General features: G+C 39.9%; 1 long non-coding RNA gene across 1 annotated transcript in view; it reads right to left on the bottom strand.

The window, feature by feature from the left end:
* LOC123365340 overlaps nt 1–19,876 on the bottom strand; it is a 120,763-nt gene that overhangs the window by 84,738 nt on the left and 16,149 nt on the right. Inside the window, exon 2 of the long non-coding RNA XR_006577535.1 lies at nt 12,112–12,154. This is a non-coding gene — a long non-coding RNA (uncharacterized LOC123365340). The remainder of the gene's footprint in view (nt 1–12,111; nt 12,155–19,876) is intronic.

A 19,876-nucleotide genomic window follows, 5' to 3' on the forward strand; every position in this document is an offset into this window, starting at 1 on the left:
TGTTGAAGGTCATCTAAGTGTGGAATGTTAAATCATATTTTTCTTTATTTTTTCAGTTTATGTTTCTAGTCCTATTTCAAAGACTGGTGGCACACTAGGCAGATCCAAGCATCCAACCCGACGAGTACAAATGGGATTTATTTAAAAGAAACAGTTTAAAATAGCTTTTTAGTACATACAATGCTATAAAACTTACTTTCAAAAAGTAATTAAAACCTTCAAGATAGCACAAGGAAACTGAGTTTATAAAGCAGTTTTGGTAAGGCAGGCACAAGAAATCCATAGGTTATGACATCTCAAAACCTATCTAGTATGTATACCCTTCTCCAAAATTAAAATTACTGCAAGTAATATACAGTTATTACAGGATAACCCTGGAAGTTTAGGGATTGCTCAAAAATATCTTTAATTTGTACGTATTTATTCTGTGGCTTTTTTAACTGTTTCACTGCTACAAGGTTACTTATCAAAGGCAGTCACCTATCAAAGCCAAGTACTGTACAGATACAATGCAGCAATGTGTTTGTGGTAAGCTCCACAACTACTGGTGTTAGAAAAGCAATAGATATATGCTATTTTTAACTCTCTCCTTTTTCTGCATAACAACATATAGGTTTATATTGTGCAGGTAGAAAACTGATGATACATTGAATATTTTTTTAAATAAATGGAATATGTGATGCCTAAAAACATACAGTATTAAATACTAGAAGAAAGAAGGATATTTTTCAGATTATATTAAACATTAATGTACTTAAAACAATTTGGCATTAGTGTGTTCAACCTTAAATTCACTCAGCTTAGTACAGTAGGATAAATTATTAATGACCTAATTGGTAAACACTGATTTGTAATGTAATTATTTGTTTAATGCACCAATTTATGTAAATATCAGACCAGGGCCTAAAAATCTAGGGTTTTGTAAATGGAGAGCCATAATGGAATAGAATATTCTTTGATGTAAAAGACACTTGTTAGAGATACAGAAAGAGAAGTCTCATCGTTTGCTAGTTTAAGAAACAAACTTTCTTCATGAAACTATAATCCTCTTCCTTCTCAAATTATTTGTAGCTACAAACTTCTGAAGTCACTCTTTACTACTCCTGTAAATTATTTAAATTATAATATTCATAAGCACGGTAGCCATTTAAGATCTCTGAAAATGCATAAATTCAAATACCAAAGTAATCTTCAAATAAACAAATGGGTAAGTGAGAACACAGCATAATATGAAGCATACTTATTGAACAATAATTTAAAGAGCATAAAATCCAGAATAGACTTGGGATACAATACATGAAAAATCAGATATATAGTACAGTGCATAAATAAATTCTTAATTTTCCTAGTTTCTAAAAATGTAACACATTTATATTTAGAACAACACATTTTCAGTAGTCCAGTGCACTTTGGCCTAGTCTATATGATTAACAAAAATACATATATGTATATTAAATTCTCATGAGAATACTGACATGTTTTGAATGTTAACATTTTGCATGTTAAAATACACATACACAAGACAAAAATATAATTTAATACATGAAAAGAGTACTTCGTAGGTGAAAAAAATAGGAAGTCTTTTTCTTGGTTATTCTCTGTAATTGGCTACATACACAATGTTAGGATGCATGTTAAAATGCAAAGATAAGATGGTTATATTTCAACAGCTAACATCATCATTACTTTTATATCTTGGCTTTGTTAGATCATTGTTTTAAATGAGCATCACAAAACCAATGGAGCTTTAGTCTCCACATTACATTTTCTTCATAATCATTTTCAATTTATTTTTTTCCTGCATGTCATCATTTTAATGTAAATCTTTCTTTTTCTTTTCAATAAAATGAAATGATTAAGTAATCCTGCTTTTTGCATGATTAAAGATGACGGATAAGCTTGGGTGGATAAAAATCAAGGCTACTAACAGAATCTGTGCACCTCGCATGTCAGAATCCTTCCAGCTTGCTCAGTGTTAATGACAGGAAAAATTAGCATGTCTGTGAATCGCCCAAAAAGAATAACAAGTTATCTTTAAAGGACCTACCATATATCTACCCTAAATTTTAAATACTTGCAATAATTTTCTGTAATTTAAGTCCTGATTGTTTTGTAAATAGACAAAATCTTTGTTTAGAACAATAAGATATGTTCATCTAAAGGCATTTAATCAGTGAATATTACTCTGCTGTTTAATAAGCATGCTTGTATCACCAAATCTAACACATTTAGAGACAAAAATGTAAGGAATAAAAAGACCAGTGAGTATAGCATAAAATTGGTGAAAAAAATGCAATATTTTTATTTCTTTGTCAGATATGACAGTTTTAAAAGAACCTATTGATATTTACCAGTGTGTCTTTCCTTTCCTTTCAACAGCCCTATGCAATATGCGTTCATCCTTTTTTAACTCAGACAAGTAAACTAGAAAGGGGATATTACAATACAGCACATACATACTGCCATCGCCTCTAGACATATGACCCAAAATGATGCTAAGAAGTCTCTCTCTGACCTCCTGCTAACCAGCCTCTTGTGATTAATTCAGCATGTCCTTGAAAATATCTGCTAGAGATCCTTGTGTTGTTGTTTTTTTTTTTTTGGTTGTTTTAATTTAAGAGTTTCTAAAGCCTACCTATAGTTTCACCAATGGATATTTTTATTTATTTTTTTATCAGAGGAAAACCATTAATCTATGAACTGAGGTCTGCGGTAACAGAAAAGCACCACCTGCCTCAGCATTTGCCAAATAGGACCATAAATACCACAACATTTCCTGACCTAAGTTTCGTAGACATCTGTATCATGGTAGCACTGCATTTCCCTTCTTTGACAGATGAAATTACTATTCTTTGATTTCTCTCTCTCTCTCTCTCTCTGTCTCTCTCTCTCTTTTCTGATTATGTTCTGGATGGCAAAATTTGGGCCACAAAATGCTAATTTCTAACCTAACACCATGACAGCAATCACAGCCATCACAAGGATGGAATAAAGAGAGCAATCTAACATCCAGGGATATGAATTTCTGATCAGTGGCTGGCAGACTGCCGTGAAAGCTTACAGTAATCCCATTGGACAGCTAGGGTTGATGAAGCCTGGGAACAGGCAGCCACAATGTAGGTAGTTCACAATTGCAAGCATTTGTCCATAATTTAAAGCTATATGAGAAGTGGAGAGTATTCATCTGAACAACAAGCTGTAATTTAACTAGAGTAACATTTACACAGTTTTTAACCCATTAAATCCACCTATTCTCACTGACATTCCTTCTTTTTAATGCCATTTTGAACAAAAAAACCCTACACACTAAATATGTGTGTGTGGTGTGTGTATATGATTTGAGGGTGAGTTTGTGAGTAATTTAGTGTTTGAGAAGCCCAGTATAATTCAGTGCTATTAACTTTTATTGTGTAATTTTGGAAAAATTAATTACTTCTTTTAAAATCTAAGCCTGATCCTGCAAACCTTCCCTCAAGTGAGTAATCCCATTGAAGTCAATGGACCCCACTCATGCATCCTTCCTCACTGAGTAATACCGTACCTATGGGTGACTCACATGAGTAATGTACTACTCTGTGGGATTTGTGGCTCAATTTTACAATCAAATTCTTGGAGGAGGACCGCTGTGCCTGTGCAGAGCTGGAGACATATTTAAGTCAATGAGGCTATGCCAAGGTCTGACCAGGGATGCAAAATGGAGGCGTAAGTGTGGCAGAATTGAACCTCATGTCAGTAAGGGTTTTCTGAATCAGACCCTACAACTTTGTAGCTTGTGGAGTGAAATATTGTTTTGTGCTTGAAATACATCTTTCCATGCGACCCATAATACAGCCACCCTCTAAACTAATCTGTCTCTGTCATTTTTACATTTTGTCACTAGCTCTTTACTGTATAGGCAAAGCTGCTGCCAAGACTTGCAAGGCACCAAACAACATGTTGGAGCCACTCCCAGAAAACATGGTACAGCAAGACAATGATGACTGGTGCCAACTGAAAGTGGGTAGGTGAAACTGACGCTGCTGTACTTAGAGCCTAACACAAGGAGTAAAGATCATATTGTAAGTCATCGAAGGGTTTAGAGGCACACACTCGTGGACACATTTTTGGGGGGTTCTATGGAAACCCCAGAAAAGGAAAATAGATCCAGGAACTCTAATGTATTTAGGTATAAAGGGTGAAAAACCTTGCCCCGTTGAAGTCAATGGTTTTTTTGCCATTGATTTAAATAGGGCCAGGATTTCACCATAAACCTTAAAGAGGTAATTATCACAACACATATGAAAATGGTGATGAGATAACAGGTACAGGATATGATTTATTGAAACAAGTAAAACCAAAATGAATTTTATTACATTAATGGAGAAAAAGAGCAACAGACCCAAACCCCTTTTGTGAAGCTCAGACAGAGAAAGCTTTTTCTGTAATTTTAACCTTTCAGAGAGGCATCAAATATAAGCAAATACAATAAGATGCCAGATGGACATGCCTCATAGTATTGCTCATAATTCATAAAATACCATTAAAATGGATGTGTGTGCTAAGTCTGCAACATGGCAGTTGTATTTAGAGTGGTCAGAATTAAAAAGTTTCATCTGTTTTGAAACATTCTACTGTTCTAAGAGATATTCTGCATAATTCAAATGGAGAATTACCACTAGAGCCAAGTGCGAAAGGGAGACAGTGTTGAGGGGCAATTAACTAAGCCCATTGTCTCCCTTATTTTTCGTTCACTCTTTTCTATTTTCTCTCCAATCTACTTTTTTTCTCTCTCCTATCTAGCAGTTTCCTTTTCACAGTCCCTTTGGTGTGTTTTCTCTTCAAATTACCTTTTCTTGTCTCCCTACCCCACCCCAAAAATAACCCCAGAAACCCTCTCAATGTGCTTCCCTTTCTTATTCAATCACACACTTTTTTCTTGACATTTATATGCTATAATTATATGGCTCTCATCACTGCAGTATCCCAGCACCTCACACTCTTTAGTGTATTTATCCACATGCTCGCTCCTCTGAGGTAGGGAAGCATTATTATCCTCATTTTACAGATGGGGGAAATTGAGGCACAGAGTGGCTGACATGCCCAAGGTCACAGAGGAAACTTGTGGTAGAGCAGAGACTTGAACCTAGGTCTTCTAAGGCACAAACTAGCACTCTAACCAGTAGACCCCCTTTCCTTTTTCAAGGTTACTTCTGCTCGCTCCCCTCACATGCTTTTGTGGCCATCCTCCTCCCTTCCTATCTCCCCCTCCCCATTCTCTCAAGTATCTCTTCCTGTGGTGTTTCCACTGGCAGACACAGACCTCCACTGACTCCCCTCCTGAACAGGATTCAGTGGAATGCATGTAGAGCAGCTCTCTGGTCCTGACTGCAGCCTGTCTAACAGCAGCACTCTGCTGTGTCTTGGGTATCTCACTCCTGCTGAATTCCATTCTCATTGTACAGGTGATGGCTGAATAGCAGCCAGTGCCCAAGAGCAGCCACACAATGACTACAGAGCTCAACCCCTGTTTAGACTCTAACCAGCAGAATCATGGATGCGGTGAGGGAGAGATCGACCACCTACAATGTCTAATCTCAGGTACCAGAGTCAGGCCTAACTCCTTCAATAGTGGTCCAGGGGCAATAATGCACACCAGTTTGAAGTAGGATCTAGAAGCATCCAGAATTAGAATGGAATTATAACTGAACTGCATTGCAGAGAAAGCAATCCCACTTATAACAGCCTTGAAGTGTATTTTTGGCACCAAACAAATCCCACAGGAATATGTTTGTTTTCCTTTTCTGTCAAATGGCACTTGACATTGGTTCCTACATATGTAAGATTAAAACAGGTCAATAAAAATGACTAACTTTGCATCACCTAAAAAGGAATGATATGTGGCACTGGGAAAGAAGTTGCAGGGGACCCTGGCCAACAAAGCAGAGGAAGGAGAAGCAATATCTCAGCTATTCCTGCCACAAAGCATTCCCTTAATTTAAAAAAATAGGTGTTAGGTTGAGTCAAATGTACAGGCAAATGTTGTCTTCTGTAATCATCAGCAGGTCCCCTCTGACCTTGCTAGCATCATGTTTCCAAAGCAGGAACTACTTTTCTTCGTTCTTTGATGTGCAAAGAGATTTTTCTTTACCTGAGACATGCATGTTCTATTTCCACTATGTTGTTTCTTGAACTACAATTTATTGGTGGCCTTTGCATGGTAAATGTTAAATTAATATTAATGTTCGAGATCCCTTTATTCCCTTCAGTGATTTTGGATCTTGAGCCAGATTCTCTAGTGATTTTATGGTGCTTTTCATGTTGCTCAGATAGGAGGTAAATAGATCTTAACTTAGTCACAAATACGCAGCAAAGAAATTCTCCCGGCGTGGGGGAAATATCTAAGTCTGTGTGTCAGCTCCTTCTCTCTCCCCATCCCACCTGGAGTAGGGAGTGTGACAGAGCTCTGTGACACTTATCCTCCACCGGGAAAAGGGTACTGCATCAGTGTTGGAACTGAAAGCTGACTGTCCCTGCATCAAGTTTGGGGCTGCCCCTAAGTGTCAGGGAGGTAGAAAGGCTCCCTCCCTGTTACTTCGGCCATCTTGCACTGAGTAGACCACATGATGGGCTGTGAATAGCAGTAAATCTGGGGCATCAGAAGAGGCTGTATTAGGAGTCTCTTCAAGGGTATGCCACAAATCAGTGGTGCACCACTCATTTCTAGGAACTTGAACAGTTGCCGTGTATTGCCTCTTGTTGGAGCATGTGCCTCTCCTGTACATGGCAGAGTACCATGCAACATGTTGATTGTATAAAATGACTTTTGCGGCTCCATTGAACTGAGTGAAATGTGAGTGGCTATGGGGCAAATCACTGACCACTCATATGCCTCAGTCCAATTGGGGCAGGGGAGTAAAATGTCGGTTCTCACTAAGAACTACATTCCACCAATCTTAAGCTTTACTGTGTAAATACACTGAAAAAAAATAGCAAAATGCAGTGTCATGTACCTTCATATTTCCTTGCTCTTTGGCCACCGTACAATGTAGCAATGCACTCAACCCTCAGAGAGGGCAGGTGAGGCACAAGGGAAGGGAAAGACCTGTGTACGTATATTAAGTCCAAAACATTGAACTTGTAGTAAAAGAGCGGACTTAAAACATGTTCAGTGGTTTATTCTCTGAGCCCTCATGCATCCCACAAACGTGTATTTCTGACTGATGTCGTTTATGTATTGTTTCTTCCTGAACATAGTACTATATGCAAGTACACATATTGGAACAGTTTGTGCTATACAGCCATAGTCCTTCAGGATTTCAAGGCAGTGTTCACATAATCAGATAATAAAACAAAACTATGTGCATTGTTTTGAAAACAATCTTGAATAGGGTTGCCAACTTTCTATTCGCACAAAACCGAACCTTGCTCTGCCCCGGCCCCGCCCCTCCTGTGAAGCCTCGCCCCTGCCCTGAGGCCCCGCCCCTGCTCACTCCATTCCCCTCTCCCCCTGTCGCTCACTCATTTTCACCGGGCTAGCTCAGGGGCTTGGGATGTGGGTGAAGGCTCTGGTTGGGGGTGCAGGCTCCAGGGTGGGATCATGATGAGGGGTTTGGGGTGCAGTATGGGGCTCCAGCTGGGGCTGCAAGCTCTGTTGTAGGGCAGGGGATGAGAGATTTGAGGTGCAGGAGGGGGCTTCAGAGTGTGGGAGGGGGATACAGGCTGGCGTGGGGGGGGGTGCAGAAGGGGGCTCCGGACTGGGGCCGAGGGGTTTGGAGAGCAGGAGGGGGATCAGGGCTGGGGCAGGGAGTTGGGGTGCAGGAAGGGGTCAGGATGAAGCAGCTTCCGGAAACAGCAGCATGCCCCTCCGCCTCCGGCTCCTACGTGGAGGCGTGGGCAGGTGGCCCTGCATGCTGCCCTGTCCACTGGTGCCGCCGTGCAGCTCTCATTGGCTGCAGTTCCTTGCCAATGGGAGCTGCTGAGCCAGCGCTTGCGGCAGGGACAGCGTACAGACCCCAGGGCTGCCCCTACACCTAGGGGCTAGAGGGGGGGACATGCTGCTGCTTATGGGAGTCACGCAGAGCCACAGCAACAGGAAGCCTGCCTTAGCCCCACTCTGGCGCTGACCAGACATTTAATGGCCCAGTCAGTGGTGTTGATGGGAGCTGCCAGGATGCCTTTTTGACCAGGCATTCTGGTCAAAAACCTGATACCGGACAACTGTAATTTCTCAAGTGGAACTGAATGATAGTACAGCAATGACAACTATAAAAAACAAATCTGAATTACTCTATACAAAAACAAGCATTAATTTAATATTGAGTTGTTACCATTGGATATTACCTGACTTCTGAGAGGTTAAGATTCCAAATCCTTCTCCCAGTTACACCCATGAAACCCCATTGTCCTTATTGCATGGGTACAGTTGTATCAAGCCAAAGGGATTTGTCAGTGAAGGTATACACATATCTCTTTACAAGATAAAAACAAGGGTCTTGTGGGCAAGACACTGGACAGGAATTCAGGCAATCTATCTCCAATACCCAGTACTGACACATGCCTTCTGTAAAAGAGGAGTCTGGTGGCACCTTAAACACTAACGGATTTATTTCAGCATAAGCTTTCGTGGGTAAAAAACCCACTCCTTCAGATGCATGGAGGGAAAATTACAGATACAGGCATAAATATATTGGCACATGAAGAGAAGGGAGTTACCTTACAAGTGGAGAACCAGTGCTGACAAGGCCAATTCAGTCAGGGTGGATGTGGTCTACTCCCAATAATTGGTGAGGAGGTGTCAATACCAAGAGAGGAAAAATTGCTTTTGTAGTGAGCCAGCCACTCTCAGTCCCTGTTCAAGCCAAATTAACGGTGTTAAATTTGCAAATGATTTGTAGCTCTGCAGTTTCTCTTTGAAGTCTGTTTTTCAGGGTTTTTTTTGTTGAAGGATGGCTACTTTTAAATCTGTTATTGAATTTCCAGGGAGATTGAAGTGTTCTCCTACTGGCTTTTGTATGTTACCATTCCTGATGTTTGATTTGTGTCCATTTATTCTTTTACACAGAGACTGTCCAGTTTGGCCAATGTACATGGCAGAGGGAATTGCTGGCACATGATGGCATATATCACATTAGTAGATGTGCAGGTGAATGAGCCCCTGATGGTGTGGCTGATGTGGTTGGGTCCTATGATGGTGTTGCTAGAGTAGATATAGGGACAGAGTAGGCAACGAGGTTTGCTACAGGGATTGGTTCCTGGGTTAGTGTTTCTGTGGTGTGGTGTGTAGTTGCTGGTGAGTTTTTGCTTCAGGTTGGGGGGCTGTCTGTAAGCAAGGACTGGCCTGCCTCCCAAGGTCTGTGAGAGTGAGGGAGCATTTTCCAGGATAGGTTGTAGATCGTTGATGATGTGCTGGAGAGGTTTTAGCTGGGGGCTGTACGTGATGGCCAGTGGTGTTCTGTTATTTTCCTTTTGGGGCCTGTCCTATAGTAAGTGACTTCTAGGTACCCATCTCACGCTGTCAATCTGTTTCCTCACTTCCACAGGTGGATATTGTAGTTTTAAGAATGCTTGATAAAGATCTTGTAGGTGTTTGTCTCTGTCTGAGGGATTGAAGCAAATGTGGTTGTATCTTAAGGCTAGGCTGTAGACAATGGATCATGTGATGTGTCCTGGATGGAAGCTGGAGGCATGTAGGTAAGTATAACAGTCAGTAGGTTTCTGGTATAGGGTGGTGTTTATGTGGCCATCACTTATTTGCACTATAGTGTCCAGGAAGTGGATCTCTTGTGTGGACTGGTCCAGGCTGAGGTTGATAGTGAGATGGAAATTGTTGAAATCCAGGTGGAATTCTTCAAGGGCCTCCTTCCCATGGGTCCATATGATGAAGATGTCATCAATGTAGCACAAGTAGAGGAGAGGCGCTAGGGGATAACCTAAGGATGAATTGTTCTAAGTCAGCCATAAAAATGTTGGCATTCTGTGGGGCCATGCGGGTACCCATAACAGTGCCGCTGACTTGAAGGTATAAATTGTCCCCAAATACGAAATGGTTGCGGGTGAGGACAAAGTCACAAAGCTCAGCCACCAGGTGTGCCTTGGCCTCATCAGGGATACTGTTCCTGACAGCTTGTAGTCCATCCTCGTGTGGAATATTGGTGTAAAGAGCTTCTTGGTGTAAAAATACCTTCTGTGTGACTTTGGACAACTCTTAATCTCTCCCCATCAGTTAAATGGGGAAAATAACACTCGCTTAGCTCACAGCTGTGTTTTGACACTACGTACATTAATGTTTGTGAAGAGCTTGGATATTGTGGTGCTTGGAGCAATACAAGTGTCCAGATAAATACATATAGGATTGTTAAGCAAGCATGTAAAATTTCATCACAAAGGAATTTGCTTAAGCATTTTCTAAGCTAATGAATTGTGGCTAGAATGGATGTTTGAATTCTACTTTAACTGCAGCAGTTGCTATTGGTGACCACTATAATATATGTCTGCTATTAACCTTCCAAATGCCTACAAATCTGAAAAAGCACAACTCTCTAAATTCCATATTTATCCATCAATTGTCCAAAAGTCCTACAATGATTAACTCCAAAGTCCTTTATATATATATTATATATATATATGTATCCCCTGCATTTTCATTTCTCACTACAAGAAGATTTCCCATTAACTCTAAATCTAAAACCACTGTATAATGGTAAATATTTTGACTCAAAGCTGAAAACTCCCAATACATTTATCATCCAAATACAACTGTGTAAGTCTATATGTTCCTTCATATAATATTGGCACTCCATCACTCCATTAGCCTGAGGCTCTCCAAATGTTAATGAACAATTAAGTTTTACAACATCCCTCTGAGGTAGGAAAGTATTATTTCCATTTTACAGATGGGTAAACAAAAGCAGTTAAAAATGGTTTGCCCCAGACCACATGGCCTCCCTAAGAAAATCTTGCAAGTTTGATGACAAAACAATAAATCTCTGAAGAAATTCCATTTAAATGGAAAAGACCTACTACTTCTGATCAGGCCTCAAGATTATATCATCACTCTAAGGCACACAGTAAAATAATATTTGTGTCCAATTTATTGGCTGAACAACCAACACTAATTTATGACAATTTATTTTTTTAAATAACAGTCTTCTAATCTGCTTCAAATTACTCTAAACCCTGTTAGACTTCCAACCAGTGTCAGTAAGAGACAAGAATGCAAAATTAAGTCATCGTTAGCACTCTGGGTCTAATTCACCAATAGCTTCAGCAGGTACAGCTAAATTGAAGTGAACAATGTTCACTAGATCATGCCAATGGTGATTTTAGCCCTAGAGTTCTATAAATAGTACGCTCAGTTTCTGTTACTATACATTTTACCCTCCTCTCTCTCACAGGAATCTTAATTTCTTCACATTTATATTTTATCCACAATTCAACACCAGACATGCTAATGCTATGTGTAAAGTGATCATAAACACAGGAGAAATATAGAGGTGAAATACTAAATAACTGTATGTGAAGATACATGAATACAGGATGAATTCAGTGGCTAAAATGTTCGTTAATAAGACAAATATCTCATGTAAAAGCATGAGGACAAAAAGCATTTACATGTTGATATTTAATAAATGAACTTAGATTGGATTCACTTCTATTTTCTGCTAAAGAAAATCTCAAGCTGCTCACAAATATTCTTTTATTTCGTATTTCTTTGGAAAACAATATATAAATATCCATTTCTGAAAGAAAAGGCATCATCACAATTATCTGCTTAATTGTCTGTATGCTATTTTCTTTATTGTATAGAATCCTCTGCACATCTTGTCACTGTACTTAGTTATTTGTTGCAACTAACAGCTTTAGCTGCGGATGTCTGGCACTCTTAAATGCTATGGAAAGCTCTACAAACCACAAGAATTAACTTTGAAAAAGAGAGGCTGGGGGAAGAGAGAAAGAGGTTTAAACATCTTATGAACTAAATATTTCCTTGCAAAGAAGAAAATTTGCTCATACTCCTTCAAAACCTAAACAGTTGATTCCTTGAAGAATTCTGTTTCTTCAAACCATGGTCAACAAATCTATGCAGAAAATCCTAAATCGAGCTTACTGATATTTGATAGTCCAAAGTCTTACCATTGATTTTCTTCAGTTTCCTCCTGTAGCATGTCTCCGACATCTGCAAAAGGAACACAAGGGCAATGTTATTACTAGCATCAGTTGCTCAATTGTACAATTAGCACCTATGTAAGACAAATATTTCATTTTTATTTTAGGTAAAGTCCTGAAAATTTCTACTCATGACTAGCAGGATAAGTGTAGAATGTTGTTTCTCCTGGCATTTTACTAGCTACCATTTTAAGGGCTAGAGCCTGTAGCCTGCTAAACTTCAGGACACTTCAACTCCTGGGTGCCATTGGGCAGGTCATGAAGTAGCAGACTTGTGAGTGGTGAGTTTCTGGATTTCAACACTAGAAAAGGAAGTGTTCTTGAAGCTGTTGTCTCCTTGATAGGTGTTCAAATGATCTTTCAGCACTGGGCTGTCACAAAATAATGGTCAAAAACAGTGGTTTGCTGTAGGGAAGCCTTCCACTCTGTCACCATAGTTTCCAGCACTGAGAAGCCCATAAAAATAAATTGCAGCAAATGGGGCAAAAATCAGAGGGTGGATGTAAATAATCTTTGGCCTGTATATATTAAAGCCATGTCAATCTACAATATACACAATGAAGTTCTACGTTAAAGCTAAAACCAAAATGCATATCCTAGCATGTACTTTCTTAAGTTTAAATAAGCACCATGAAATCCATGTTTTTATACTGTTTTAGGGTATCTATAGTATTATTGTAATTTATTATAAACAAAATAACAGGAATGTCACAGTTGACTAAATTCCTATCAATTATGAACTTAATTTTTACACACATTTAATACTTATCTCATTTCAGACTTTTCTATAGTGAGAAATTTTCTTTTAAAGAAAAATGGTTTATACAGTTCACTTCCTGCCATAATCAAGGTCTTTCTAACCTGATATCTGAAGGTTATGCTTCAGTGAATAATTCAGTAGGTTAGTGAAACTGTGGCAGCAAAGAAAGTGCTAATCTTAGATGGAAGCTGTGAGGGATATTAAGAAACAATTGCAAAAAGTGACATATTTAATAGAGAAAGATTACTCTGTGCTACATCTATTTAATTTGAATTGAATAAATTTTGCCAGTATTTTATGAGATGCAGTCTGCAAATTATGTGAAACTTCATAGTGTCACTGAGTCTATGGGAAAGAATAAAGGGTTTTTTTTTCCCTCAACCATTTTATGAGCATTGTGATTTTTGAGGACTTCTCACTCTTTCAAAAGAATTTTCAAAGGAACTGGAGAATCATTCACTGCAGGACTTTATTAATTTGAATTAAGAAAGAAGAAGGGGTAGTAAAAGGTGATAGTACTGAAAGATAAATAACAAGAGGCAATAGAAGGATCTCGCGTAATGAGACTTCTTGAAATAACTGAATTCCTTCTGGACTGTGACTGACTGCGGCTGGATACGTTTTCAATCTTTCAGGGGAAATTTAGTTGATCTAGCTGAGACAAGTCTGAAAGTATGAGTAAATGCAAGTGTGAAAAATGATAGGGGGCAGTTTTTGGCCTTAATCACAAAACCGATTCTTAAGCTGAACACAGTCATGACGGAAATAATTTATTCTAAGTTTATGTTCCTATAATACCTTCCATGAGTAAGTAGAAGGGGAAATATGCTGCTACTACTAAGAATATTAACCTCATCAGAATATTTTATTGCAGATTTAGAGATTACCAAAAGCTAATTACTCTTGTCTCTGCTAAACAAACATTCATATTTTTGCTTTAAAATATTATTTAAATTACTGGTTTTCTTGTAGAATATAGACCGTATACATAAACTGTACAGTGAGAGTGGCACTTCGACAATTCACATCTGAAAAAATAAAATTGTTAGTAACATTTGGTGGAAGACACAGGAAATCTAAGTATATAGCACTCTTTATCTTTAATAAAATAGTTCAGCCTTGAGTAGCATAGGTAATAGTAATAATTGGAGATATACCAATCTCCTAGAACTGGAAGGGACCTTGAAAGGTCATTGAGTCCAGCCCCCTGTCTTCACTAGCAGGACCAATTTTTGCCCCAGATCCCTAAATGGCCTCCTCAAGGATTGAACTCATAACCTTGGGTTTAACAGGCCAATGCTCAAACCACTGAGCTATCCCTCCTCCCAAAGATATATGTGAATGTATATCTTTGAAAAGGTGCAAAGATAAAAATTGTGAAGAATTTGCATAGTACAGCTGCACAATTCATATGATGCTGTATTATTATTTAATATTGATATTACCATAGCATCCATAGGTTCCAGTCAAGATTGGGGCCTCATTTTACTAGGTAACATATAAAACATATGTAGGCACAGTTTCTGCCCAAAATTTTTCTCAGCAGGTTCCCTTTTCAGGGCCAACTAACTTAATCATCACATTATTTTTCCCTTTGAAGCTTGACACAGAATAGCTAGCCTTGAAGGTTTGGGGGGAATGAGGAGGAGAAGTTAGATAGCAAAAATTTATTTAAATTGGTTTGACTATTATTTTGCAATCAGGAATGGATTATTTTGCAATCAGGGATATTAAAATGAATCTGATCACCTTTAGGGGGAGTTTTGTGCTCTAACCTCAGAACAGCTAGACATTTTAAAAAATGAACTTTTGCAAGCCATATGCCCAGAAAGTGGTCTGTTTTGGTAATCCGTGTCTTTCTAAATGGTCACATTATTCTACTTGGGAAAAAAATTGTCTGCTTTCAAATTAAGAGTGGTAAAACTATTAAACTCCATACAACAAGCTAAATTCTGCTCTCTGATCTGCCTGGTGGATCTGGACTCCAATATTCCCAGTGGGAATTCTGTGGTATGTGAATCAAGAGCAGAATTTTGTTAATACTATGCAACAATAATTTTTACCATGTACCCACTCTCTGTTAGTACTATGGTCTCCCGTCTACTTATTCCTAATTTCCACTGCTGTGTCTCTGAGAACAAAATTTTCTTCCTGTTTGCATCATTAACCATATAGTGAACAAATTCATATATTAGCAGGAATGGATATAGGATATGCAGCCTTTTACCTCCGCTATAGATCACCAGGTCAAGTCTGGTTCAGGTCACTTGGTAACTTAAAGACATTACAGCCTAATGGCTATTTTGTCACCTACATTAAATGAGCTACTGTTATCTAAATTCATAGTAAGCAGGAGTCCACATAACAAAACCACCACCAAACTGGTGTCCTTTCTGGTAATGTTAGCAGTGTGGCCAAGTAATGAATGGCAATCTATGAGCCCTGCAGATGCTTGGTGGAAAGGAGTTTGAGAGACAGTGGTGGGGGAAGTGATGAAGCTTTCACTGTGTCTTTCTATGTGTTGTCTGTTATGTATTTAAACAGAAGACGTCGGTCTCCAGGCTTGTCAGTTCAGCACCTTTCACAGGCACAGAAAAGTGTCATGTACTACACACACAAGAAATAAAAGACAAAGGTGTCAAAGGCACCATTACAATATATCATAGCAATGATCAGAGGATCAACAGCTCCCTTCTATATTCATACTATATTAAGTCATTCCAGCATATTGGGCCTGAATCTCTTCTTACCTACAATGGTGTAATTTTATTCACTGTCGTGGAGTCGCTCCTGATTCACATTGTGTAAAGGGTGCAGGAAATCAGACCCACTGTGTACTGTATTGCCTTTCCAAATTACTTTAGGTTATTTATTAAAAGGAACATATGACATTATGCTTGGATATATATTAAGAGGCATTGTTTACTTGTGACTTCAGAAATAAAGGATATTAAGAGCCAAAGTTGTTCTTCCATCCTTAACCTTTCCACTTGTGCCCCCAGGATGCATTGCAGCACTTACTGTCCGCAAGATAATGCATTGCTCTTTGGCCCTGTACCCAAAAGAGTTATGCAGCATAAGTTATGTATATGACGCACTACAATCTTAATGCTGGGTTGTCCTGCATTTGTGGGCATACTACAGAATTTTATTATACCAGTACAGTTTTGTATAAGCTGCACATCTGAACTATCATGAATTGTGTTGGCCTTGTAGATAACATACTGTATTATCCTCTGCAGTATTCTACCCAAAGTAGATAATACACACTGAGTATTCTCTGTGAGACTAAACATTTGGAAGATGGTCAGTACTACTAGTTCTTACTTTAAATGGGTGATTTTAACTTATCTAATTGTCAGTCCAATTAAAAATCTGTATTTTAACTACTGAACTCAATTAATAATTTTGGAGTAATAGTATTTAGTAATAATTTATTTTAGCCATAACAGTGGTCTTTACAGTAATAACTGCCACCGTCAGAAAGTGACCATTTACTGTGTTAGATTATCATGCTCTACAGTGAGAAATTAGACTAACTGTTTTGGAAAATCTGGATACTTGCTTTCAGTATTTTACTAGCTCACTCACCACATAAAGCTGATTATTCTGTGAATCTAAATTCCTTACTTAGTAATCTCCCTATGTTATGCATAAAGCCATTAATACAAACTTGCTAACTTTCAAACAGTCCCGAATATAGATTTTACAGGACTCTGTGTGAAGTAATATGGGGGGCCCTATCAGTCTCTCTCTCCTGTCAGTCTGCTGTCCATTCCCAATCAACTCCAGTCTGTCAGAGAATTTAGGCTCCAGTTCTGCAGGAGTTTCCACAGGAGCAGACCCCTGCACGTGAGCAAAGAAACTTGCAGGATTGGGGCCTTAAAATGGGGCCAGATCCTCAATCTATAAAGCCATTCTTCTCCATGTCTGAATTAGCTGGGGGTTCGTTCAAGCTTGGTATTGAGTGAGGAAAAGACAGGCAGGACCAGGGTAACACTGAAAAGCCAAGTGGCTGCATTTATTTAGGGATTTCTTTACACCTTGGGCTGGGGGAGGAGGCACTTCCCATCTGGGACTCAGATAAACAATGCAAGCAAAACCAATAACAATGTACTGTATACTGCTCACCACACCACACCAGATAGGCAGACACACCAATCACCCAAGATGGGAATCGGGTTCGTCAGGGCGGTGCCCGGTGCAACACAGAAAAGAGACCCACGGGCCACTGCCTCAGCCACCCTTCCGTTCACACAGAGGGTAACCCAGAGTGTGGTGCGGCTGCAGCTGGGCAGATTCCACTCACTCAGACCGCGGGGACTGGACCCCCTTGGTCACACACACTGGACACAGACAGAGCAGTGATTCAAACACATAAAACAGTTTGCAATTAACAATTCAATAACAAATAGAACAATAATACAAGCTAGCTAAGCAATTGTGCAATTCTGAGCTCACTAATACAATCCTGATATCCTGAGTAGATATTTGGTACCAAGTTAGGGAGGGGAAAAAATAAGAGGCTAAATAAGCTAACTATCAGATATTAAAAAGCAAATACCGCACTCCAGGCGCAGCTGACCAGCAGAACAGACACCAGAAACATGACGAGCTGACAGGGATCGGGTCCAAACAGCAACGGATCCAAACGATACGACACGAGCGCGCTTTACCAGGAGGAGACCCTGGCCGAAAGAGTGATCAGGTCTTTCAGCTAACACGCGGATGCTCCACACAAATTTTGGGGGGAAACCTAGTTTTATAGAAAGGTCTCACTCCCTCGTGTCAGCATCTGATTGGCTCCCTGGTCCCTCCTCCCTTCAGGCTTCGAGCTGTTGCCACCCCACGTCGGAAGGATTTGCACACGGCACACTGGAGTTGACAAGTAAACAAATTTGACCCTTAGATGACTGGGTCCAAAAAGAGTGGGAAAGTGAGTCTCTGGGCAGAATTAACCTGACCTCCAGACGACCGACCCAAAAAAAACAGGTTGCCGGGCAGAATCAGGCCTTCACACACAGAACTAGCCTGACCTTTAGATGACCCAGCAGGAGAAAGAAAAAAACAAAAACACAGGAGAGCATACACAGCCAGTGTTGCTGGGCAGGACTGAGTCTCTGCCCTCTCCTATACAAACAAGAACTTGGCCCAAGATGGAGGCTGCCTTATCCTTTTAACAGGACAAGATGGCCGTGGACCGACAAGTGGCCATACATAGCCATAACTGTGCAACGGATTGCGACACTCCAGATGCAAGGCAAGGTCTTCAGAAGCCCTAAGGGACTCTAAGGGGTTGTTCAGTTGAAAGTACCTGATATCAGAGGAGACCTCTAATTTATGGGGCTAGAAGCGGTTGCCCTTGCCTAGGGCTAGCCCTACCTTAAACAAATGAAACCCACCACTCACTAGCGTTACATTTATATACATCCTACAACGCTCACTGCTGTTACTCAGAATTAGTGTTTCTCATCTGTGTGAGATGGCACAACACGAATATCTCATTGCTAACTTTTCCCCTTTTATTATGTTTTATGTACAGATGCTCACCTGCTTGAATATCTCTAAAGTTAATAGTTAATCTATACACACATTGGATATTATGTATACAGTACCCATGACAATAGTATTTTAAGCTGTTCATATGGCCTGCACCAGTCTTATTGGTAATGTACTTAGTTGCAGTGTAAGAGTCTAAGGTTCACAAACAGATTTCTATTTTTCTTTGTCATTTTCTGTGGGCTACTTTTGACATTTTCCTCCCGTTTTCTGTCATCATGATACCAGCAGCAGCTTAGAAACCTGCTTCGCTTTCTGATATGCAACCAGAAGTGGCCTAGGGCAGAAAACTCTATTGGTGTCCTTTCCCACTCCCCCCGCCCTAAGCAGTTCAGCCAAAAAGAGGTGACTGGCGGTAGGTCCATACTTACCCGCCGGGTCGACGCGGAGAGTTCGACTTCTCAGAGTTCGAACTATCACGTCTAATCTAGAAGCGATAGTTCGAACTCTGAACACGCTCCCGTCGACTCTGGAACTCCACCACCATGAACGGCGGTGGCGAAGTCGACGGGGGAGCTGCGGAGTTCGATCCCACGGTGTCTGGACAGGTAAGAAATTCGAACTAAGGTAGTTCGACTTCAGCTCCGCTATTCACGTAGCTGAAGTCGCGTACCTTAGTTTGACCCCCCGCCCCTGTAGTGTAGACCAGGCCTGGCACAGGCAATTGCCCTGCTCACCCACCCCTGGAACCAGCCCCATGTGCATCAGTTCATCTGCCTTGAGCCTCGAGTTTAAAATAAACAAGGAGAGAAAGGTCTAAATGGATGACTAGGAATTTTCATAGGGGATCAGCACAAAGACATTTTAAGCCCCATTTCTTGCTATAATTGCCATATACTGGGACAAAGGTACAATGCAGACTCCCATTTGCAGTGTGGTAAGTATACTGGGGGTTGCCATTTGGTTCACACGAAGGAAACCTGAAACCTTCACCAAAAACCCAGTCCCAAACTTTGACCACACTTGTAGATGTAGGTAAACATACAAAAGAACATTTCTTGGTTCTGGTTATCTCTAGAAGTGGAGGCATTTGAACACCCTGAGATGTAGTATTTCTGAAACAAGGACATACTGTCAGTGCCAGGATAGAAACATGATCTTGCAGCATTTCGAGCTCAATGTTTGGATACATTTGGATACTTATCTGTCAATGAAATCTCTGAAACATTTGAGATTTGCATTTTACTAAGAAGAACTAGTGAATCTCAGAAGAAGGTTTTGTGCTTACAGTCAATGGTGTTGCATTCTTCTTGCAATTCTGATGGGATATGGTGCACATATAAGATGGAGACAGGGCATCTCTGACAGTAAAATCTCACAGTCCTTACTGAGCTTTGTCTTGGGCCAAAAAAAAGCAGGCTTGGGCCCTATGTAGGTGAGAAGATATGTAATTGGGAGACACAAATTATTTAT

Source organism: Mauremys mutica, chromosome 2, assembly GCF_020497125.1.
Source record: "Mauremys mutica isolate MM-2020 ecotype Southern chromosome 2, ASM2049712v1, whole genome shotgun sequence".
Lineage (NCBI taxonomy): Eukaryota > Metazoa > Chordata > Testudines > Geoemydidae > Mauremys > Mauremys mutica.